Source organism: Stomoxys calcitrans, chromosome 2 (assembly GCF_963082655.1).
Source record: "Stomoxys calcitrans chromosome 2, idStoCalc2.1, whole genome shotgun sequence".
In the NCBI taxonomy this organism is placed as follows: domain Eukaryota; kingdom Metazoa; phylum Arthropoda; class Insecta; order Diptera; family Muscidae; genus Stomoxys; species Stomoxys calcitrans.
This window is the reverse complement of record NC_081553.1, coordinates 156,126,693-156,146,974: the sequence shown is the minus strand read 5'-3', so window position 1 is coordinate 156,146,974 and position 20,282 is coordinate 156,126,693. Positions and strand designations below refer to the sequence as shown.

Below are 20,282 nucleotides of genomic sequence, written 5' to 3'. Positions count from 1 at the left end.
AAGAAGGTTATGCTGTCTGTTTGGTGGGATTGGAAGGGTGTGGTATATTTTGAGCTGCTTCCAAGGAACCAAACGATTAATTCGGATGTTTACTGTCAACAATTGGACAAATTGAATGCAGCCATCAAGGAGAAGCGACCAGAATTGGTCAATTGTAAAGGTGTCATATTCCACCAGGACAACGCTTAACCGCACACATCTTTGGTCACTCGCCAAAAACTGAGTGAGCTTGGCTGGGAACTTTTGATGCATCCACCATATAGCCCTGACCTTGCACTATCAGACTACCATTTATTTCGATCTTTGCAGAACTGCTTAATTGGTAAAACTTTCGGCAATGATGAGGCTATAAAATTGCACTTGGTTCCGTTTTTTTGCAGATAAAGGCCAGAAGTTCTACGAGCGTGGAATACTAAATTTGCCAGGAAGATGGCAAAAGGTTATCGGACAAAATGGCAATTATATATTTGATTAAAGTTCATTCTAAGTTTTATTAAAAATACATTTACTTTCTTTAAAAAACTCGGCAATTACTTTTTAGGCAACCCAATACTAAGTGCCTACGATGCTCGATATCACAAGGCGAGGTAATGGCGCCTTTAATAAACCAATGGCCACTCTGTTCCCGCGGCGATCGATCCTTTGGACCGGAATGAGCTTGTTCATCTACAGGAGTTTGACGAGGATCGCCACCTTCACATGAAAATGCGGTTACAACAAGTGTTTCTTCGTTCATAAAAAATTTTCGTGGAACTGCTTTTGGTGACTTACTGAATATTTCAATGACTCGTAAGCTAGTGTACACCACTCGATGATTCTTAAGCTAGTGTACACCAGATCTCCCAAAAACCTCTACAACAACCTCAAAATCGGTAGATCTCGCATCAGAATTGTATTGGTACCTATTCGCTATCGTCTCTTCATATCAGAATGGCAATTTTTTTACAATGCTATTCGTCTCTGGATCTCAATTTATTGGCAACGCAAATAAATTTAAGAGCTTTATATGATCATTTTTAATATTTGTCTCTTTGCATTAATGTTATCGATGTCCACTTATGTCAAAAAACTCATTTATTTGGTTAGAATTTCCTGTCTTTTCTTATTATGATTTATGGAATTTTGTTTATTTATTTATTTAATCAACTTTTGCAACAATTTATTCTTACCAACAAAATTTTACATACTATAATTAAAAGATCTTGTTGCATATACACTATGGTGGTAAATAGGCTAGATATTGACGCTGCGTCAAATACTGGAAAAGACCCGAGAGGGACAGGTCAACTCTTACATCTTTTCGTTGACTTTCGACATCCCTATGCATTCAAAGGTATTTCAAGCTATGTCTGAGTTTGGTATCGTTGCAAAATTTATAAGCCTCTGCAGGTTGACACTTGCTGATACACGTTCCGCGGTAAGAATAAGAAAGAATCTCTCCGAACCATTCAATACCAAACGAGGTTTCAGACTAGGAGACAACGTATCGTGTTATCTCTTTAATATCCTGCTGGAGACGATTATACGAGATGCAGATGTGAATAGATATGGCACACTACTGACAAGAAAACCCATATTACTCGCCTATGCAGACAACATCGATATCGCCTCAGTGAACGTGTTCGTCGTTTTTTAGTCATAGGAAAGGCACATCCCGGAGTGCCTTCTCCGCATGCTTCTGGTCTGTGCCGGGATTGATGAGAACTCCGGACCCTAGTTCTGTTCGGTGCATGGAGTGGGTGCTCGCACCGTGTATGTTGCAAGCAGTGTAGACAGCAGTGGGTCATAAGCGTCGCATAGTGGCGCAGACAGAGGAAACAGGTGGAAAAATCAACATTTTCATGTGCGTCTACGAAATTTAAAAAGAACCTACCTTATGTAAACGTTTCCAACGATTTCAAAAATGGTACGTTTAGAAATGTCAGATTTTTAGTTCAGGAGATATGACCGTTCAAATTTTACCGATTTTCAAAAAAAAAAACTGTTTTTAGGTTATTGTTCCGTTTGAAAGTGTTATATCTCGAAAACTAGAAAGGAATTGTTATTTTCTATTTTTCTATCGTTGGATACACTTAGCAAATGTAGAACTATAAAAAAAAAATAAACAAAAATGATTTCTTTGATATTCTCTAGATAAATCACTTTTTTAAAAGGACCGTTTTTTTACTGTTTCCGCGGTATTTTTCGACGATTACCTTTTTTAGATAATACATTTTAAAGCAATTAATCGTGCTGATTTCATTTAGTAGGACATTGTCTCATTACTTGTGGTAAAAATTTAATAAAATTGTTATTTTATCATTATTTGTGTAGTGTTTGAAAAAAGTAATTGCGAAAAACATGGGGTTTCAACGGTGTAAAACGACCATAGTACCAGCCATTTGATGAAAAATAAAAATAAAATACACCGATTTATACTCTCGCCATATTTGAATGTCCCTAAACACAATTCAAAAGAGTTTAGCTGCCCGTTCTTGCCCCATTTTCGTTTAGTGGAAAAAATTCAAAAAGGCCATAATTCAAGAAATGTTTGGAAGACATGTCCCGCAGTCGAAAAATCTTTGGAATAATTTATAACATTTGAACAGATAAAAATATCTACACGAAACTTGACATAGTGAGTGTGGGGATAGTTTCCAAAAAGAATGCAAAATTTGGAGACCCTAATAGGTCCAGTGGCTGACGTGGGGCGTTTATGTTTGTTATTGTAGCAGAGTGTTGTGTTCTGTCTTTCGACTTATTGATTGTGTTGAGTGTCAAGATCCAGGAACTCTGCGACTAAAATGGGGTGCGTTCAGAGGGATCTGGGTCTAAGGCGATGGGTATGGCTAGGCAGTTAAACAGGCGACGTGTACCGTGCGCTCCATGGTCACAATCGGGACGTACATCTTGCATGTCGGCATCAATCCTTGTTCTGTAGGAGTTGAGGCGGCTGCATCTGCCGGGTCGTATTGAGCCAGAACTACTCTGGTTTGCCGGGAGAGTTCAATTTCTTCAGGTGCAATTGGAGGCGGTCGTTCTGCAAGGACTACATTCACATGGTAGCTATTTACCGCATCTGCTAGGGTGTCTGCATGAATGTTGTCTAGATCCACTTGATATGCCACTTGATCCAGGTTCTCTCTTGTAGCGCCGAACCTCACGCTCTAGATCCGCCTTAAGGCTTCTGGTCTGGTCCTATCCACAAGATGATGATTTGGATGGTCTCTGCGATAACAGCCCAAAAGGTATTGCTTAGACAACATGTCTTCGCACATAAGAACTGAAAAGACAGCCCGAAGTTCGAAGGGCGGCATTGCGCCAAATCTGAATATTACTCCACTGCGTGTCACAGAGCTGACGAGACCACACTGGCACTGCATAACTTACCACAGACCGACTAATTGCTTTGTACAACAAGGTTTCTTTGTCAGCAACCCAAGTGCGCCGGCAAGTGACTTGAGATCTTGTTTCTGCTTTTGACTTTATCGCAAATTGCGGTGGGCTGTGGCCGATCGTCATGATTCTTTTTGCAACATATAGAGATCGTGAAATCCTACAATAAACATGCCTAGATGGCTAACGGTTTATGAGATATTGGAGTAAAAACAATTTTTTTAGAAAGTCAAGGTATCGTCGGCCTTTTTGGAATTGTGGCACTATTCTTTACCAATTGCAAATCTGTTCACCCCATTGGAAAGATTACAAAATTCTCCGAATTTACAATTAAATTAAATAAAATTAAAAATTTTACAGAAAATTAAAAAAATGTCGTTGAGTGGAAATATAGTCTGACACTACAACACACAAACACGTGCATTGGAAAAAGAACCCCGATTCAATACCAAAAATGTGTTTTCCGCTAGGTGTAAAGATTCGAAATGAACGAAGCAATGAATTCGATATATGTAAGTTCAACCTACCAACGCACAGAAGAATTTCGGGAGAATTTCGAAACCAGTAAAAAATATGCCATTTGAGAACGGATAGAGATAACTCTTTGAAATTTTAAAACTTTGGGCAGAAAAAAATATAGTGGAATTTGAGACCTCGACGAGTTTTCCCAATTTTGTAATAAAAAATTGCTTATTTTGAAGCACATAAAGCACCCGTATTAGTTGACTTATATAGACAAAATTTCACTTATATCGCCACTGCAATATGTCCTCTTCACAAGCAAAACAGACAAAAAGTGAAAAAATTAGATATTTTCGCAAGTTTTTTCAATAAAGACTAATGAATGAAAATACTTCTTTTGACCAAAAAATGCAAAAAATATACTTTTTCGCATTTGTTTTTTTCCAAACTGTATAACTTTCAACTGAATATTTAAATGTGGACAAGTCGACTTTTCTTTGCAAAAAGTCGAAAGTTCACGTTTCGACTTTTTTTCTTTAAGATACTTTAATTTTCTACAAGTTTTTATAAACTTTTACCATCAAGATGTTGTTTCTTTGTATTTTCATAAAGAGGAGTTGTTAAGAACTTTTTTAAAAGCAAAATTTGCGCATTTTTATGTCTTAACCACCCCGCCATCTTGAAACCAATATGGCTAATATTTTTTTACTAAATTTCAAAAGTTTTCGCATTCCCGCTTAGTTTTTTTTCTGATATATGAATTAAAGCTTGAAATGGTCCAGATGTCCTGGCAGTTCTTGTTTTTCTGAATGTTAAAACCCAAGCAGAACATCACATTTTATTGCAAATATGAGTAACGAACTTTTATTCTCTATCACTTCCTCTACAAAACCCAAAAAGAAACAAACATTTCTCTATTCTATCCGATTTTATGTGTTCGGCATTGTCAAAGTCCATTTTTCAAAAATCTAGAATTTTCCAAATTATGTTGTTGTCGTCACCATTAAACATGAAAAAAGACCACCTACCCCAAATCGGAGTCTATTTATTCTAAATTCCAACTAGACTTCTCTGAATTCGGTGCAAAAATCTATATTTGTGAAATGTGAGTTATGACTAAAATATAGGAGTTATAATAGTATATTATAAAATATTGATCGATTCGTCCATGGATTATACTTTCGCTAGGCCGAGAAAAAGTGTCTTATAAAATTTTAGACAAATTGGATTAAAAATGTGGGTTTCAGAGCAAAAATACCGAAAATTGGGGTTAGGTTAATATGGTACCTACACCTAAAGTTTGACCGAAATTGACCATATTCGATATATTCGCATTTTATATGCTTAAAATGTTTAATCTGTAGATCGATCTATATGGTAGGTACATCAAAATATGGACTGGTATATTGTATATTATGAGTATATTACTCCACTTTAATTTAATTGGCCATTAGAGAAAATTTATTCCCCTAGCCGAAAGTAGAATAGATGCCCATTGCATCAATCTATGATCGCCTTCAAGACTTCTTTGCTGGAGCTTCTTCATCCATTCTGATAATATGACCAAGCCAATGCAAACATTGTTTTTAATGTGTTTAACTATTCTATCGTCGTCAAACAGCTTGTAGTTAAAACGAGGCGGTGCAGCAGCTCGCCAGATAGTTTCATTTCATCCTCTGATGTCCTGAGTGACGTATCCTGGCAAGCCGTCATTTCTTTCGGATCAGACCACCTCCCCATAATTCGCACCATCGACCGACCACCCAATTTCAAAACCTCTAAGCGCCAGGCGTTTATCAATCGGAAGAAGCCCAATTGGGCCAGCTTTAGAGAGTACTCCATAGATGGGCAGCATACACACCCGTACACAAAACGAATAGAAGCACGCGGATAGTATAAACAACATCGTGCGGCTTAGTTCGGCTGCCTCTATTTCAAAGCTATTTCATTTAATTGATGTTTGAACATAAACACAGATTGGTTTTTCCACAGTGTTAGTGTGGCCCATCACCGGAGTACACCAATCGCCGCCTCAGTGTATGTGTTCGTCTTTTTTCGCCATGCGAGAGGCACATCCCGGAGTGCCTTCTCCGTACGCTTCTGGTCCGTGCCGGGATTGAAAAGAACCCCGGACCCTGGTTCTGTTCCGTTTGCCAGAACCGCCTTCATCATCGGTCAGTGTCGGTGAGGTCTAACCGGTGCTTGGAGTGGGTACATTTCCGTTCTTGCTCTGGCCTAACTTCGCTACGGGAGTATAGTCATACTGGCTATGTCGCTAGGTGCTGTGCGAACATAGCCAGCAGTGGGTCACAAGCGTCGCCGTCGTCGCCTTCGGCGTCCTCGTCGTCGGACTATGTGACCCCCCCGACCTTTCCCGTACGGCAATTTATGCAAAGACAGCACCCTAGCCCTACTATTGCCAGGCCAGTGTCGGGAAATGTATCGTTCCTGCAGTTAAACTGCAACGGACTCCGTGACAAGATCGATGAGATTGTCGACTTTATGAGTCGGAAAAGCATATTGGTCGCAGCGATCCAGGAGACAAAGCTGACCAACACCTGCAGCTTGCACAGTTGTCACGGCTACAATGTGCTACGTAAGGATCGCTCAAGGAATGGAGGTGGGGGATTGGCCTTCGTTATACACCATTCCGTGCAGTATAGACCTATCTCGCCTGCGCTTGACGCTAGTGACCCATACATGGAATGTATGGGGGTAGCAGTCAGGTCTGGTACTGCCGAGATAGAGATATACAACGTGTATATACCGCCGGTTGGTAGCTGTGTCCCGATTAATGGTCAGGCCTACAACCCCGACATAAGTGGGTTGCTATCTGGCCATAGTCGTCTGGTTCTGGGGGATTTTAATGCACATCACTCGTCATGGCACTCTCCCCTAGGTAACGACCAGCGTGGCATAACTTTGGCAGAGCAGATAGATAGCTCCACGTTTTGCACGGTGAATGAGAATGCCCCCACTAGGATTACGAGGAGGTGCAGCAGCTCGCCAGACATCTCAATTACATCCCCTGATCTCCTGAGTGACGTATCCTGGCAAGCCGTCATCTCTTTGGGGTCAGACCACCTCCCCATAATCCTCACCATCGACCGACCACCCGACTTCATAACCTCTGAGCGCCGGACGTTCATCAATTACAAGAAGGCCAATTGGACTGGCTTCAGAGAGTACACCAATCGCCGCTTCGAAGAACTGTCACCCCCATCTGATGTGCTTGTGGCTGAGAGGAAATTCCGAGACATCATCAACGCAGCAGCCGCTCGCTTTATACCAGCCGGCCGAATACCGCAAGTGCGACCCAATTTCCCGGCGCAAACAGTGGTACTCGCAGACGAGCGTGATGGGATTCGTCCTATGGACCCCGCTAACCCCAGAATCAGCGAGCTAAATCTGGAAATAAACAGGGTAGTCAACGAACATAAGCGGAATTTGTGGCTGAAACACTTGGAGCAATGTAACTTAGGCACCGGTGCAGGCAAACTGTGGGCCACTGTTAAGTCTCTCTCGAACCCCGGTAGACGGGACGACAGGACCTCAGTCACTTTTGGCGAGACAACCGTGACTGATCCGAAGAGATGCGCCAGGTTGTTCAACCGTCAATTTATTGTGCATCCCGAGGTCTCCGAGCCGATGAACAGCCATCACAATTTACCGTGGGCGAAGTTACAAATGTCATCCGTGGCGCCAAATCTTCCAAGGCGTTAGGCCCCGACGGAATCTCCACATTGATGCTGAAGAATCTGGATTTACCTGGAGTTGAGTACCTTACCACTGTCCTTAACCTGTCATTGAACACTCTTATAGTTCCCGATGTCTGGAAAATGGGCAGAGTGATCCCGCTACTGAAGCCTGGTAAAGACCCGAGTTTGGGGTAGTCGTACAGACCGATCTCCCTTCTCTCACCAGTGGCTATGACGCTTGAGGCATTACTCCTCCCGAGCTTCGTAGAATTTCGGAGACTGCACAGCACAACAACAGCTTTGCATTTGCATGCCATCACCACACACATTTGCCGTGGCTTCAATCAACCCAGGCCATGTGATAGGACGGTCCTCGTGGCATTGGACCTGTCGAAGGCATTCGACACGGTCAGCCATGTCAAATTATTTGAGGACATCGCCAACACGTCCCTCCAGCCAGGCCTGAAACGTTGGGTCGCGAATTATCTGTGTGGCCGCCAGTCATTTGTGGAATTTAGGGATAAGAAGTCAAAACACCGTAGAGTGAAACAGGGAGCTCCCCAAGGTGGGGTGATATCTCCGACTCTGTTTAACCTCTACCTATCCTCCATCCCACCCCCTCCAGACGGCATAGAGATCGTATCATATGCGGACGATTGTATGATCATGGCATCAGGCCCACCACCCATTAATGACATCTGCGATAGGTTGAACGTCTACCTCAGCGAGCTTGCCTCATATTTCGCTGCAAGAAATCTGAAGATATCCGCCACCAAATCTTCAGCCACACTGTTCACTACAAATACGCGTGAGGTGAATACTGAGCTGACTGTGATGGTCGATGGAGAAATGATTCCGACCATCAAGTGTCCCAAAATACTTGGCGTCACATTTGACACCTCCTACACTTTCTCCCCACATGCCACAGCAATCTGCAATAAAGTCAAAAGTAGAAACAAGGTCCTCAAGTCACTCGCTGGCAGCACTTGGGGTGCAGACAAAGAAACCTTGTTGACCACGTACAAAGCAATTGGCCGGTCTGTGGTAAGTTATGCAGCGTCAGTGTGGTCACGTCAACTTTGTGACACGCAGTGGAATAATATTCAGATCTGTCAGAATGCCGCCCTCCGAACTGCGACGGGCTGTCTCCTCAGTTCTCTTGTGGACCACCTCCATCAGGAGACAAAGATCCTACCAGTGCGAAGACATAACTACATGCTGTCTAAGCAATACCTTTTGGGCTGTTATCGCAGAAATCATCCAAATCATCATCTTGTGGATAGATACCCACCGCCCAGAAGCCTGAAGGTAGATCTACACGATCTAGAGCGTTAGGTCCAGCGCTACAAGAGAGAACCTCTAGATCAAGCGGCATATCAAGCGGGTCTGAACAACATTCATGCAGACAAGGTAGCAGACGCGTTAATTGGCTACCGGGTGAATGTAGTCCTTGGAGAACGACCGCCACCCATTGCACCCGAAGGCTCAATTACGTTCCGGCAGATGCAGCCGCCTCAATTCCCACAGAGCTAGGATTGATGCCGACGTGCAAGATGTATGTCCCGATTGTAACCAGGGACCGCACGATACACGTCACCTGTTTAACTGCCCGGCCAGACCCACTCGACTCAGACCCAGATCCCTGTGGACGCACCCCATCTTAGTCGCGGAGTTCCTGGGTCTTGACACTCAACAGAATCAAGCAGACGAAAGATAGTACACAATAAACTGCTACAACAACAACAACAACAACAACCAATCGCCGCTTCATTAAGCTGACACCGCCCTCAAATGTGCTAGCTGCTGACAAAAAATTCCGAGACAGTTAATGCAGCAACCGCTCACTTTATACCAGGCGGTCAAATACCCCACGTGTGGCCCAATTTTCCGGCGCAGGCAATTTTTTGCTTTCTCAACAAGGCTGGCAATTAATATTCTTTCCTCACAATCGATGTTTTGAGTACGGTGGGAAATCACTAAAAACTTGGCTTTTGTGGATTTATGTGAAGCCTATTTTCCAGAGTCCAAATATGAATGGCTTCTTAACCCTCATTTCTTTTTCTTATTGGACTTGTTGTACCAACAGTCTATAGTTGCTCGCGCATCCCTCTGTGTCTGTTTTGTAATTCATGTGTTTTGTTGTTGTCGTATTGATGATGTGTAGCATTTCTAGCGTTAGTCTCTTGTTGTAATTTATCTCATTATTTTTTTATATTGGTATTTTTTTTATAAATAATTTTATGCATCATCCTAAGAGCTTTGATGTTTAAAAGGTTTATCTTGTGATGGCATTATAAGCTGTTTGCAATCTGTGCTTGTTTTTTGAGTCACGTTTTCCGTATAATTCAGAACCATACATCAGTATTGGCAGTAAGTAAGATTTTGTCAGAAGAGTTCGGATATGATGCGGGTTAAGTAGTTGAGTTTGGTATAGTGTCCTAAGCATTCCAAATACTTTTCCTGTCGTTGCGATGAAGTTGTTGTTGTTGTTGTAGCAGTTTATTGTGTACTATCTTTCGTCTGCTTGATTCTGTTGAGTGTCATCAAGACCCAGGAACTCCGCGACTAAGATGGGGTGCGTCCACAGGGATCTGGGTCTGAGTCGAGTGGGTCTGGCCGGGCAGTTAAACAGGTGACGTGTATCGTGCGGTCCCTGGTTACAGTCGGGACATACATCTTGCACGTCGGCATCAATCCTAGCTCTGTGAGAATTGAGGCGGCTGCATCTGCCGGAACGTAATTGAGCCAGAATCACTCTGGTTTGCCGGGGGAGGTCGATTTCTTCGGGTGCAATGGGTGGCGGTCGTTCTCCAAGGACTACATTCACCCGGTAGCCAGTTAACGCGTCTGCTACCGTGTCTGCATGAATGTTGTTCAGACCCGCTTGATATGCCGCTTGATCTAGAGGTTCTCTCTTGTAGCGCTGGACCTCACGCTCTAGATCATGTAGATCTACCTTAAGGCTTCTGGGCGGTGGGTATCTATCCACAAGATGATGATTTGGATGATTTCTGCGATAACAGCCCAAAAGGTATTGCTTAGACAGCATGTAGTTATGTCTTCGCACTGGTAGGATCTTTGTCTCCTGGTGGAGGTGGTCCACATGAGAACTAAGGAGGCAGCCCGTCGCAGTTCGGAGGGCGGCATTCTGACAGATCTGAATATTATTCCACTGCGTGTCACAAAGCTGACGTGACCACACTGGCGCTGCATAACTTACCACAGACCGGCCGATTGCTTTGTACGTGGTCAACAAGGTTTCTTTGTCTGCACCCCAAGTGCTGCCAGCGAGTGACTTGAGGACCTTGTTTCTACTTTTGACTTTATTGCAGATTGCTGTGGCATGTGGGGAGAAAGTGTAGGAGCTGTCAAATGTGACGCCAAGTATTTTGGGACACTTGATGGTCGGAATCAATTCTCCATCGACCATCACAGTCAGCTCAGAATTCACCTCACGCGTATTTGTAGTGAACAGTGTGGCTGAAGATTTGGTGGCGGATATCTTCAGATTTCTTGCAGCGAAATATGAGGCAAGCTTGTTGAGGTAGACGTTCAACCTATCGCAGATGTCATCAATGGGTGGGGGGCCTGATGCCAAGATCGTACAGTCGTCCGCATATGATACGATCTCTATGCCGTCTGGAGGAGGTGGGATGGAGGATAGGTAGAGGTTAAACAGAGCCGGAGATATCACCCCGCCTTGGGGAACTCCCTGTTTCACTCTACGGTGTTTTGACTTCTTATCCCTAAATTCCACAAATGACTGGCGGCCACACAGATAATTCGCGACCCAACGTTTAAGGCCTGGCTGGAGGGACGTGTTGGCGATGTCCTCAAATAATTTGGCATGGCTGACCGTGTCGAATGCCTTCGATAGGTCCAATGCCACGAGGACCGTCCTATCACATGGCCTGGGTTGATTGAAGCCACGGCAAATGTGTGTGGTGATGGCATGCAAAGCTGTTGTTGTGCTGTGCAGTCTCCGAAATCCGTGTTGATGCTCGGCGAATGGAAATTCTCCTACGAGGCTCGGGAGGAGTAATGCCTCAAGCGTCTTAGCCACTGGTGAGAGAAGGGAGATCGGTCTGTACGACTCCCCCAAACTCGGGTCTTTACCAGGCTTCAGTAGCGGGATCACTCTGCCCATTTTCCAGACATCGGGAACTATAAGAGTGTTCAATGACAGGTTAAGGACAGTGGTAAGGTACTCAACTCCAGGTAAATCCAGATTCTTCAGCATCAATGTAGAGATTCCGTCGGGGCCCAACGCCTTGGAAGATTTGGCGCCACGGATGACATTCGTAACTTCGCCCACGGTAAATTGTGATGGCTGTTCATCGGCTCGGAGACCACGAATACGGCGAATGGCTCTCCTCCTTGCCCTGTCTCTCTCGGGATGCACGATAAATTGACGGTTGAACAACCTGGCGCATCTCTTCGGATCAGTCACGGTTAACTCGCCAAAAGTGACTGAGGTGCTGTCGTCCCGTCTACCGGGGTTCGAGAGAGACTTAACAGTGGCCCACAATTTGCCTGCACCGGTGCCTAAGTTACATTGCTCCAAGTGTTCCAGCCACAAATTCCGCTTATGTTCGTTGACTACCCTGTTTATTTCCAGATTCAGCTCGCTGATTCTGGGGTTAGCGGGGTCCATAGCACGAATCCCATCACGCTCGTCTGCGAGTACCACTGCTTGCGCCGGGAAATTGGGTCGCACTTGCGGTATTCGACCGGCTGGTATAAAGCGAGCGGCTGCTGCGTTGATGATGTCTCGGAATTTCCTCTCGGCCACAAGCACATCAGAGGGGGGTGGCAGTTCATTGAAGCGGCGATTGGTATACTCTCTGAAGCCAGTCCAATTGGCCATCTTGTAGTTGATGAACGTTCGGCGCTCAGAGGTTATGAAGTCGGGTGGTCGGTCGATGGTGAGGATTATGGGGAGATGGTCTGACCCCAAAGAGATGACGGCTTGCCAGGATACGTCACTCAGGAGATCAGGGGATGCGATTGAGATGTCTGGCGAGCTGCTGCACCTCCTCGTAATCCTAGTGGGGGCATCCTCATTCACCGTGCAAAACGTGGAGCTATCTATCTGCTCTGCCAAAGCTATGCCACGCTGGTCGTTGCCTAGGGGAGAATGCCATGACGAGTGATGTGCATTGAAATCCCCCAGAACCAGACGACTATGGCCAGATAGCAACCCACTTATGTCGGGGCTGTAGGCCTGGCCATTAATCGGGACACAGCTGCCAACCGGCGGTATATACACGTTGTATATCTCTATCTCGGCAGTACCAGACCTGACTGCTACCCCCATACATTCCATGTATGGGTCACTAGCGTCAAGCGCAGGCGAGATAGGTCTATACTGCACGGAATGGTGTATAACGAAGGCCAATCCCCCACCTCCATTCCTTGAGCGATCCTTACGTAGCACATTGTAGCCGTGACAACTGTGCAAGCTGCAGGTGTTAGTCAGCTTTGTCTCTTGGATCGCTGCGACCGATATGCTCTTCCGACTCATAAAATCTACAATCTCATCAATCTTGCCTCGCAGTCCATTGCAGTTTAACTGCAGGAACGATACATTTCCCGACACTGGCCTGGCAATAGTAGGGCTAGGGTGCTGTCTTTGCATAAATTGCCGTACGGGAAAGGTCGGGGGGGTCACATAGTCCGACGACGAGGACGCCGAAGGCGACGACGGCGACGCTTGTGACCCACTGCTGGCTATGTTCGCACAGCACCTAGCGACATAGCCAGTATGACTATACTCCCGTAGCGAAGTTAGGCCAGAGCAAGAACGGAAATGTACCCACTCCAAGCACCTGTTACACCTCACCGACACTGACCGATGATGAAGGCGGTTCTGGCAAACGGAACAGAACCAGGGTCCGGGGTTCTTTTCAATCCCGGCACGGACCAAAAGCATACGGAGAAGGCACTCCGGGATGTGCCTCTCCCATGGCGAAAAAAGAGGAACACGTACACTGAGGCGGCAGCCCTTGCCGATGAAGATTCCATCGGGTCAATCCGGTGCGTACAACCGGCTGCCATGAGATTGCGATGAAGTGATCCTTCCATGTTAAACTTGGTCAATTTGCTGGTCTCCGATGAGAACTGGAAACTCACAAAATATGCTTTGCCTGGATGTACCAATTATTACTGATTGAGTTCTATCTCGTAGGTAGTTCGATAGCTGTGTTGGGAAAGACAGTTTTTTTAATTTTAGGCAGAGAATATAGTGGTCAACACATTAGTAGTACCTAACAGGCTGCAAGTCCTTCATCAATGCTAGATCTTAGGTCATCCATGACATCTATCAAAGATGTAACACATCTATGATTTTCTTTAAAGCCTGAATGCTTGTCCGAGAGTAAGCAATGCTTATCTATATATCCGTGCATTTGTTTGTGAAGAATGCGATCAAAACCCTTGGAAAGAAATGGCAAGATAGAAATTAGGCGATAATCGTATCCAGTTTTAGACTTAGGGATAGGCACTATCTTCGCATGTCTGGTTATTTATAATTTTCTCAAAAGCCTTTGAATGAAAAGGTAGGATCGATATAGGACGGTAATCGTTTACGGTTTTGGATTTAGGAACTGGTATCACTTTTGGGCGTTTCAATGCAGGCGGGAATTTGGTGGTCGTTAATAATGAGTTGAAGATATGTGTGATGTATTGCAGAATGTAAGATAGCGTAGATTTAATAAATGTTAGGTGTAGATTATCCAGTCCAATTGCGTTTGGTTTTATACACATGCAGCTTTGGTATACATCATTTGGCTGGACGCAAGAAAATTCAAAATTTGTAATATCACGAAAACTTTGAGTCCCGTTTGTTTTAGCTCGAGGTGTTACTCCGACACCAATTTCACATATAGCTTTCCATTTGCTTCTCGAAGCAGTTGCCTTCAGGAACTTGATAGCAAAATAATAGGATTTAGCTCTTTGTATAGTTTTCTTTACTTCATTGCGTAAAGCTCGAAATTCATTGTGTAGCGTTCCGTTTTATATCTCTTCCAATGACAGTATACAATGTCTCTTTGGTTTTTCAAATCTTTAATTGTCCTGTTTTTGTTTTTGTGACAAAATGAGGCACACAATTTAAAAGGTGTAGTAATTTTTCATTTATGAAATTAAGTTGGTAATCAGATGACAGCATATAATAGATTAAGTTCCAATCAATTTTCAGTAATTCGCGCTCAAGAGGAAAATGGTTAATTTTCTGGAAGTTGTGGTATTGAGTTCGTTGCTGTTGCTTGGGAGTTTCGGCATTAAACGTCATAAATATAAGGCCATGCTTAGAGTAGCAGGACACACAAACATTGTATGGATTGTGCCATTCTCAAAGAAGGCGTTAGTTTCCTTCTTACACTGCAAGACTGTTCGTGGCCTTACCGTCCTGGTTGTTTACTGTCCGTAAAGATGTTCACACTCAATGTCCTCGCATAAGTACCACACCACCTCACGCATTCCGTGATCGTCCGGATCTCTGCCTGCAGGACCGTATTATGGTCAGGCAGTCTAAAACAGATAGATAGGATAGATTCCCCTAGCTTCGATCCATCCGTGTAACATGATCTTCCAGACGGCAATACTGTGCAGTGCCTCGCACTCGACCTCAAGTGTCGTCCCAGGTATCCGATCGGAAACCTCTTCCCTTCTTTCCTATCGTCGCCTTCCAGGTTTCCTATCGTTGCCTCGATTATTCCACGATGGTATAAGTTGCTTACCTCCTCAATTCATTCTCCCATCGCCTTAAGTCTCATAGAACCGGTGGCTGGCTCACATTTAATATGTCAATGGGTTGGATATCTAGAATGGTCTCCACAGCCCTAGTGGGCGTGGTCCTCATCGCTCCGCCTATGCTAAAACGACATGTTCTCTGAACTTGTTGTATGGTCCTAACGATGCACTTTTTCTCCATAGCAGTCCACCAAATTACTGAAGCGTAAGTATGTATTAAGGACCTATTTCGATCCTACGGCCCGTCTACATAGTGCCCAACATCTGTGAGCCTTCTCAGTACGCTCCTGAATATGACACTTCCAATTAAGTTTCCTATCCAAGATCACTATTAAGTATTTCACTTTGTCAGATATCGAAATCGTTTCGTTGAGGAAACGTGGTGCGTCAAATTGGCCAACCTTCGTCCCCCTCGTGAACAGGCATATTTCAGTCTTCTCTGTGGTAACATTGAGACCTCTGGGTCTAGCCCAGTCATATGCCATATGCAAGACCCATTCGGCCCTTCTGCATAGCTGGTTCGTATCCTTACCCCTTAGAAGTTTTATTACAACGTCTGCGTAGAAGACGGCATCCCTAATAGGTCATTTATGGTGGTCACTCATAAGAGTGGCGATAAAATGCCTCCTGTGGCGTGTTTTGTGTCACTTTATCCCTTATATATATGTCATGGAACTTACAATTTATTCACCTGTTTCTCAGCATATGGTTTATCTAATCTCTAAGCACCGGGTCCACCCGGTACTGCTCTAAAGATTGGATCAATATGTCCGTCTGCATATTGTTAAACGCCCCCTCGATGTCAATGCAAACCGCCAATGTGTAAGTCGTGGCATCGAAAGATTCCTCTATTTTATGCACAACCTCGTGCAGGACAGTCTACACCGACTTTACCTTGATATGGGAATGCTATTTGTATTTTAGCAGTTCGCTACTCTTAATCATGGTATCTACAATGCGTTCCATGGTTTTGAGTAGAAAGGGCGTAAGGCTTATAGGCCTGTAGACCTTTGATGTCGCATAAATTGCCTTGCCGGGCTTGGGTATAAACACCACCCTTGCCTCCTGCCAGGCTTTCGGAGTATATGCAAGTCCTAGGCACGCTGTGAAAATAGTTGCCAGATGAGGCGCCAGATAGTCGGCCTCCTTTTGTAGAAACGCTGAAAATATTCCATCATGTCCGGGTGACTTAAATGGTTTGAAGCTTCTCAAGGCTTCCATGACCATAAATTCTGGTGTCTCCGTGAGTCCCGTCGTATCCTGTGGAAAATGCGTTTTCACCAAAAGCCTCAATGTGGCCTCCGTTGTTTCTGCTCTCTCTCATGTCGTCTCCTAACGTTTCAGTTTAGACATGGGTTTTTGAGAGAAACTATTTCATCTTGGCAGCGTCATTAACGCTATCGACCTGATGACAGAAAAGCTTCCAAGAGACACGTTTTGCCGCTCTGGTAGTCTAATTGTATTCCTTGAGCCGTGTGTAATACACATCCCAATATACTTCCGATTTTTTACGATGTGCTGTGTTAAAAAGTCTGCAGACCTCTTTTCGAATGTTCCCGGTCATCCAGGGTTTTTATTGGGATGATTTCCTTTCGCGAAGAGGACAACTATCTTCGAAAGTCTCCACTAGTGCAGTCGTTATCCTGTTGACATTGTCAATGTCTTATATGCTTGGAAAATCTAAATTGTCTTGCTCATGTCTTCTTCTGAGTAGTCTTCCGAATGTTGGCCAGTTGGTTTTCAACTTATTACGGAAGCTTATCGGATTCGGCGCTGGCCGAGCTATTCTAAACCTAATGTAGCGATGGCCTGAGAAGGAATGCTCCATGGAGACCCTCCAATCTTGAACCTCATCAATTAGATTTTCCGAACATATTGTCACATCTAAAACCTCCACCCTAATACTATTAACAAAGGTAGTGGTGTTATCAATATTAAGTGTCGCTAGGTTAGGGTTAGGTTTAAAAGAGGGTGCAGATATTAATCCGCCCCATGCCACTATGGACATACACCTAAGCCTGTAATCGGCTTGTTGTGCGCTCTAAAAACTATAAAGTAACCTCTAAAAAGAAAATTTTAAGTTAGGAATTCCGTGCTATTTACAAAATGCTTAATTGTTTTCAATGCCACTCCCATAAGTTGGTTCATGTCTAATATTGTGTCTCCACCTAAGTACCGGTATCTGTTGGACGCGAAAGCCGGTCAATGCCAAAGGAAATGCTCCAACGTCTCATCATCTTTCCCGCATGCCCTACACATGCTATCACTTGCCGCACCGATTTTACTTAAGTGAGCTCGTAGTCCTAGGTGCCCGGTTATGATACCAAAAACTATACTGACCTCCTTCTTGCTTCCTTTCAGTTATTAGGTCGTTAGTATTCAAGAATTCTGCCAGGGCTTGGCCCCACATATCTATGTTGGTACTACCCCACGAAATGTGGTGAGTTCGCATCGCACCCTAGTAGTACCTCATTTCCTCCCTTATTGATATATGTATTTAGTCGCTCTTCTGTGCTTTTAAGCGTCTTTAATTTAACACCACTGCCGCTCAAAGCGTATCTCGAGTTCAGAGTTATTCCAAAAACTTTTCTTCAAATGCTTTCTCATTTATTTTCCACATTTTAATGTAATTGTTTTATACACAGCAGCAATAGATTTGTTTTGTTATGTTTGTATACACAGAAGTGATTTTCTTGTGTAGGAAGGAAACGACAGAAAAATAAACAAATGTGCAGCAGATACAATTTCGAACAATTTGCACGAAATTTGGATTTTTTAAGTCTTTTTGACAACAAAAATTCAAAAATATGCAGAGCAAAATAAAATCTAATCTGCTTCTCTCGAGAGTAAATTGGACTATCAAATTTGGCGAGAACTATTAGTATATAGGTTATTAAAACTTTCAAGTACATCACTCCTGTTCGTATAAATAGTATGGAGCTTACTTTAATGTATCCTTGTTTCGGTTGGCGACATTGTGTAATGATCGAAAACGGTATTGTTGATTTAAAAAAAATTGCACTCCAGCTGAGAAATTTTCGAAAAATGTTTGATTACAAATTGGGTAGTAAATATTTTAAAGTGGAAATTTGTTAAATTTTAAACGTTTTTAAGGCGGGCACTATGTTCGCTTTTCGCGCAGGAAATCCATATATTTTTAAAATAAAGATTTTGGAACAAAACAACTTAAATTCATTCAGTATGACATTTCACAACTTATAACCTTTTAATAAAAGTGATGTTATTATTGAGATTTTTGTAGTGTTTCACAAAAGTAATCGTGAAAAACATGGGTTCTCCAGTTTGAAACGCAAACATAGTAAGGGCCTTTGAGGTTTTAGTTAAGAAAACACAAACTGTAGCAAGCGATTATTTTTTGCGTGTCCAAAAACTGACCTTGGCTAATCGTTTTCCAATTCCTCTTCCACCCAGTGAGGTTGGTACTTCTGTATGCAAAAGTTTTATGAGCTTGTCGTCACGGACATATTCTAAGTATGCACATCCAACTCCGTTTACATTAACAAAAAAACGTTGATCGTGTGCATTATGCTCTACTTTTGGTATTGAATTTGCGAAGTCGGTGAAAGAACTTTCACTTTTGTTACAAAAATGTCTCATCTTATGCAAATAAATGGATCGCGAACTCCGCTGATTTGTATTATGAGGTTCAGAAATTGGTTTACAAAAAACTTCTGGTGAATTTATGATACAGCCCAATAAACGAAAAGATGTCCACTTGAATCTACTCAATATACTAACAGCCATGATATTGCGTCCTAACAAAAAAAAAATCAATTTGGTGCAAAAAAAATAAAAAAATCTCTTACATGCACTTTTATTCGTAAAGCCAATTTCACTTAAAACCAAATTGCTTGTATGTCCTATTCTGCGTTGCATTTATTAACCAAATAATTTGCCATGGGCAACGTCATAACCAGAGTTGCCATTTTTTCTCCGTTCTTTGCCCCCGCAAACATGGTTGAATCATAGTAGAATAGGCAAATTTATGTCTTTAGCCCAGCTGATGAATTCCAGAGTTGTATGCAAATTCCAGGATGCACTAATGCACCATGGTCAAATGCTTTGTTTAGATTTTAAAGGATTTGTTTACATTTTGTTTCTTTTTTCATATTTTTATTGTTTGGATTTATAATTTACTCGTTTATAATCATAAATCTTTTGATCTTGAGGATGCTACACATGATAATGCAAACAAAAACTAGAATGTCAATTAGGAAGAGTCAAGAAATTTGACAGCCAAGTGGAAATTTGCGCCACCATTCGCACAGGGATATAGTTGGTTTCGTTGCTGTTGGGCTAATGACTTTACCTTGTATAAATTTGCCTAGATGGTAGAATCAAATTAAAGTTAGCGTCCATGGTTGACTTATTTAAGAAAGTTGGCTCACTTGCCCAACAACAACGAAAATTCCCATTACGTCAAAATTCTGGACACAAATGTCGCGTGCGCCTTGATATCGCTAGAAGCGCCATCTAGCGGCAATTACCGAACGTAGTCGGCTGCTTAAGCATGAACCACGACCCAAGATATATTCATTTACAAGTAGGGGCAAAATATTGAGTGCACTTTCTGTCAAAACCAGTGATTAGTGCAAGGATGATTTGTCCTCAGCTGTTTACGGTAAACTATCTGGTAAATATGTCATGCCACGACCCCAGTCTGAATGACAGTTGGTTTTGTGTTGTCTGTAATGGTATCCCTTGATCTTGCGGTGGGCAGGTGACATGATTTACGATTCATGGCACGGTGCGCGGCTATTCAGTGCGCAGTCATTTAGTTTGAACCGGGAGACAGGGTTGTTCAACTGTCAAAGGGTTTTTTTTTTTTTTACATCGCCACGTGGCATCACGGTCACCACCGAGCTTTCGCAGGTGTCAGGCTCTCGTAAATTATTCTTTTCCTTTTGATACTCACTCCGTTAACATCGTGCCGCTCAGAAAGTCCAATTTTTAATGAGACATTATATTTAGAGC

At 43.2% G+C, this 20,282-nt stretch overlaps 1 protein-coding gene across 5 annotated transcripts in view; it reads right to left on the bottom strand.

Annotated features, from left to right (window-relative positions):
- The window catches only part of LOC106093527 (tetratricopeptide repeat protein 21B), a 113,619-nt gene extending 94,385 nt beyond the window's left edge, over window positions 1-19,234 (bottom strand). The window contains exons 1-4 of one of the 5 annotated variants that reach the window (XR_001222574.2): window positions 19,115-19,223; window positions 18,684-19,063; window positions 13,802-13,969; window positions 13,671-13,734 (exon numbers count right to left, since the gene is read on the bottom strand). The gene's annotated coding sequence lies outside the window, so the exon portion shown is untranslated. Of the gene's footprint in view, window positions 1-13,670; window positions 13,735-13,801; window positions 13,970-18,207; window positions 18,315-18,683; window positions 19,064-19,114 lie in introns of those variants that run through there. The other 4 variants (XR_001222573.2, XR_009397265.1, XM_059363475.1 and 1 more) reach the window with 4 other exon arrangements.
- Between the last annotated feature and the right edge of the window lie 1,048 nt (window positions 19,235-20,282).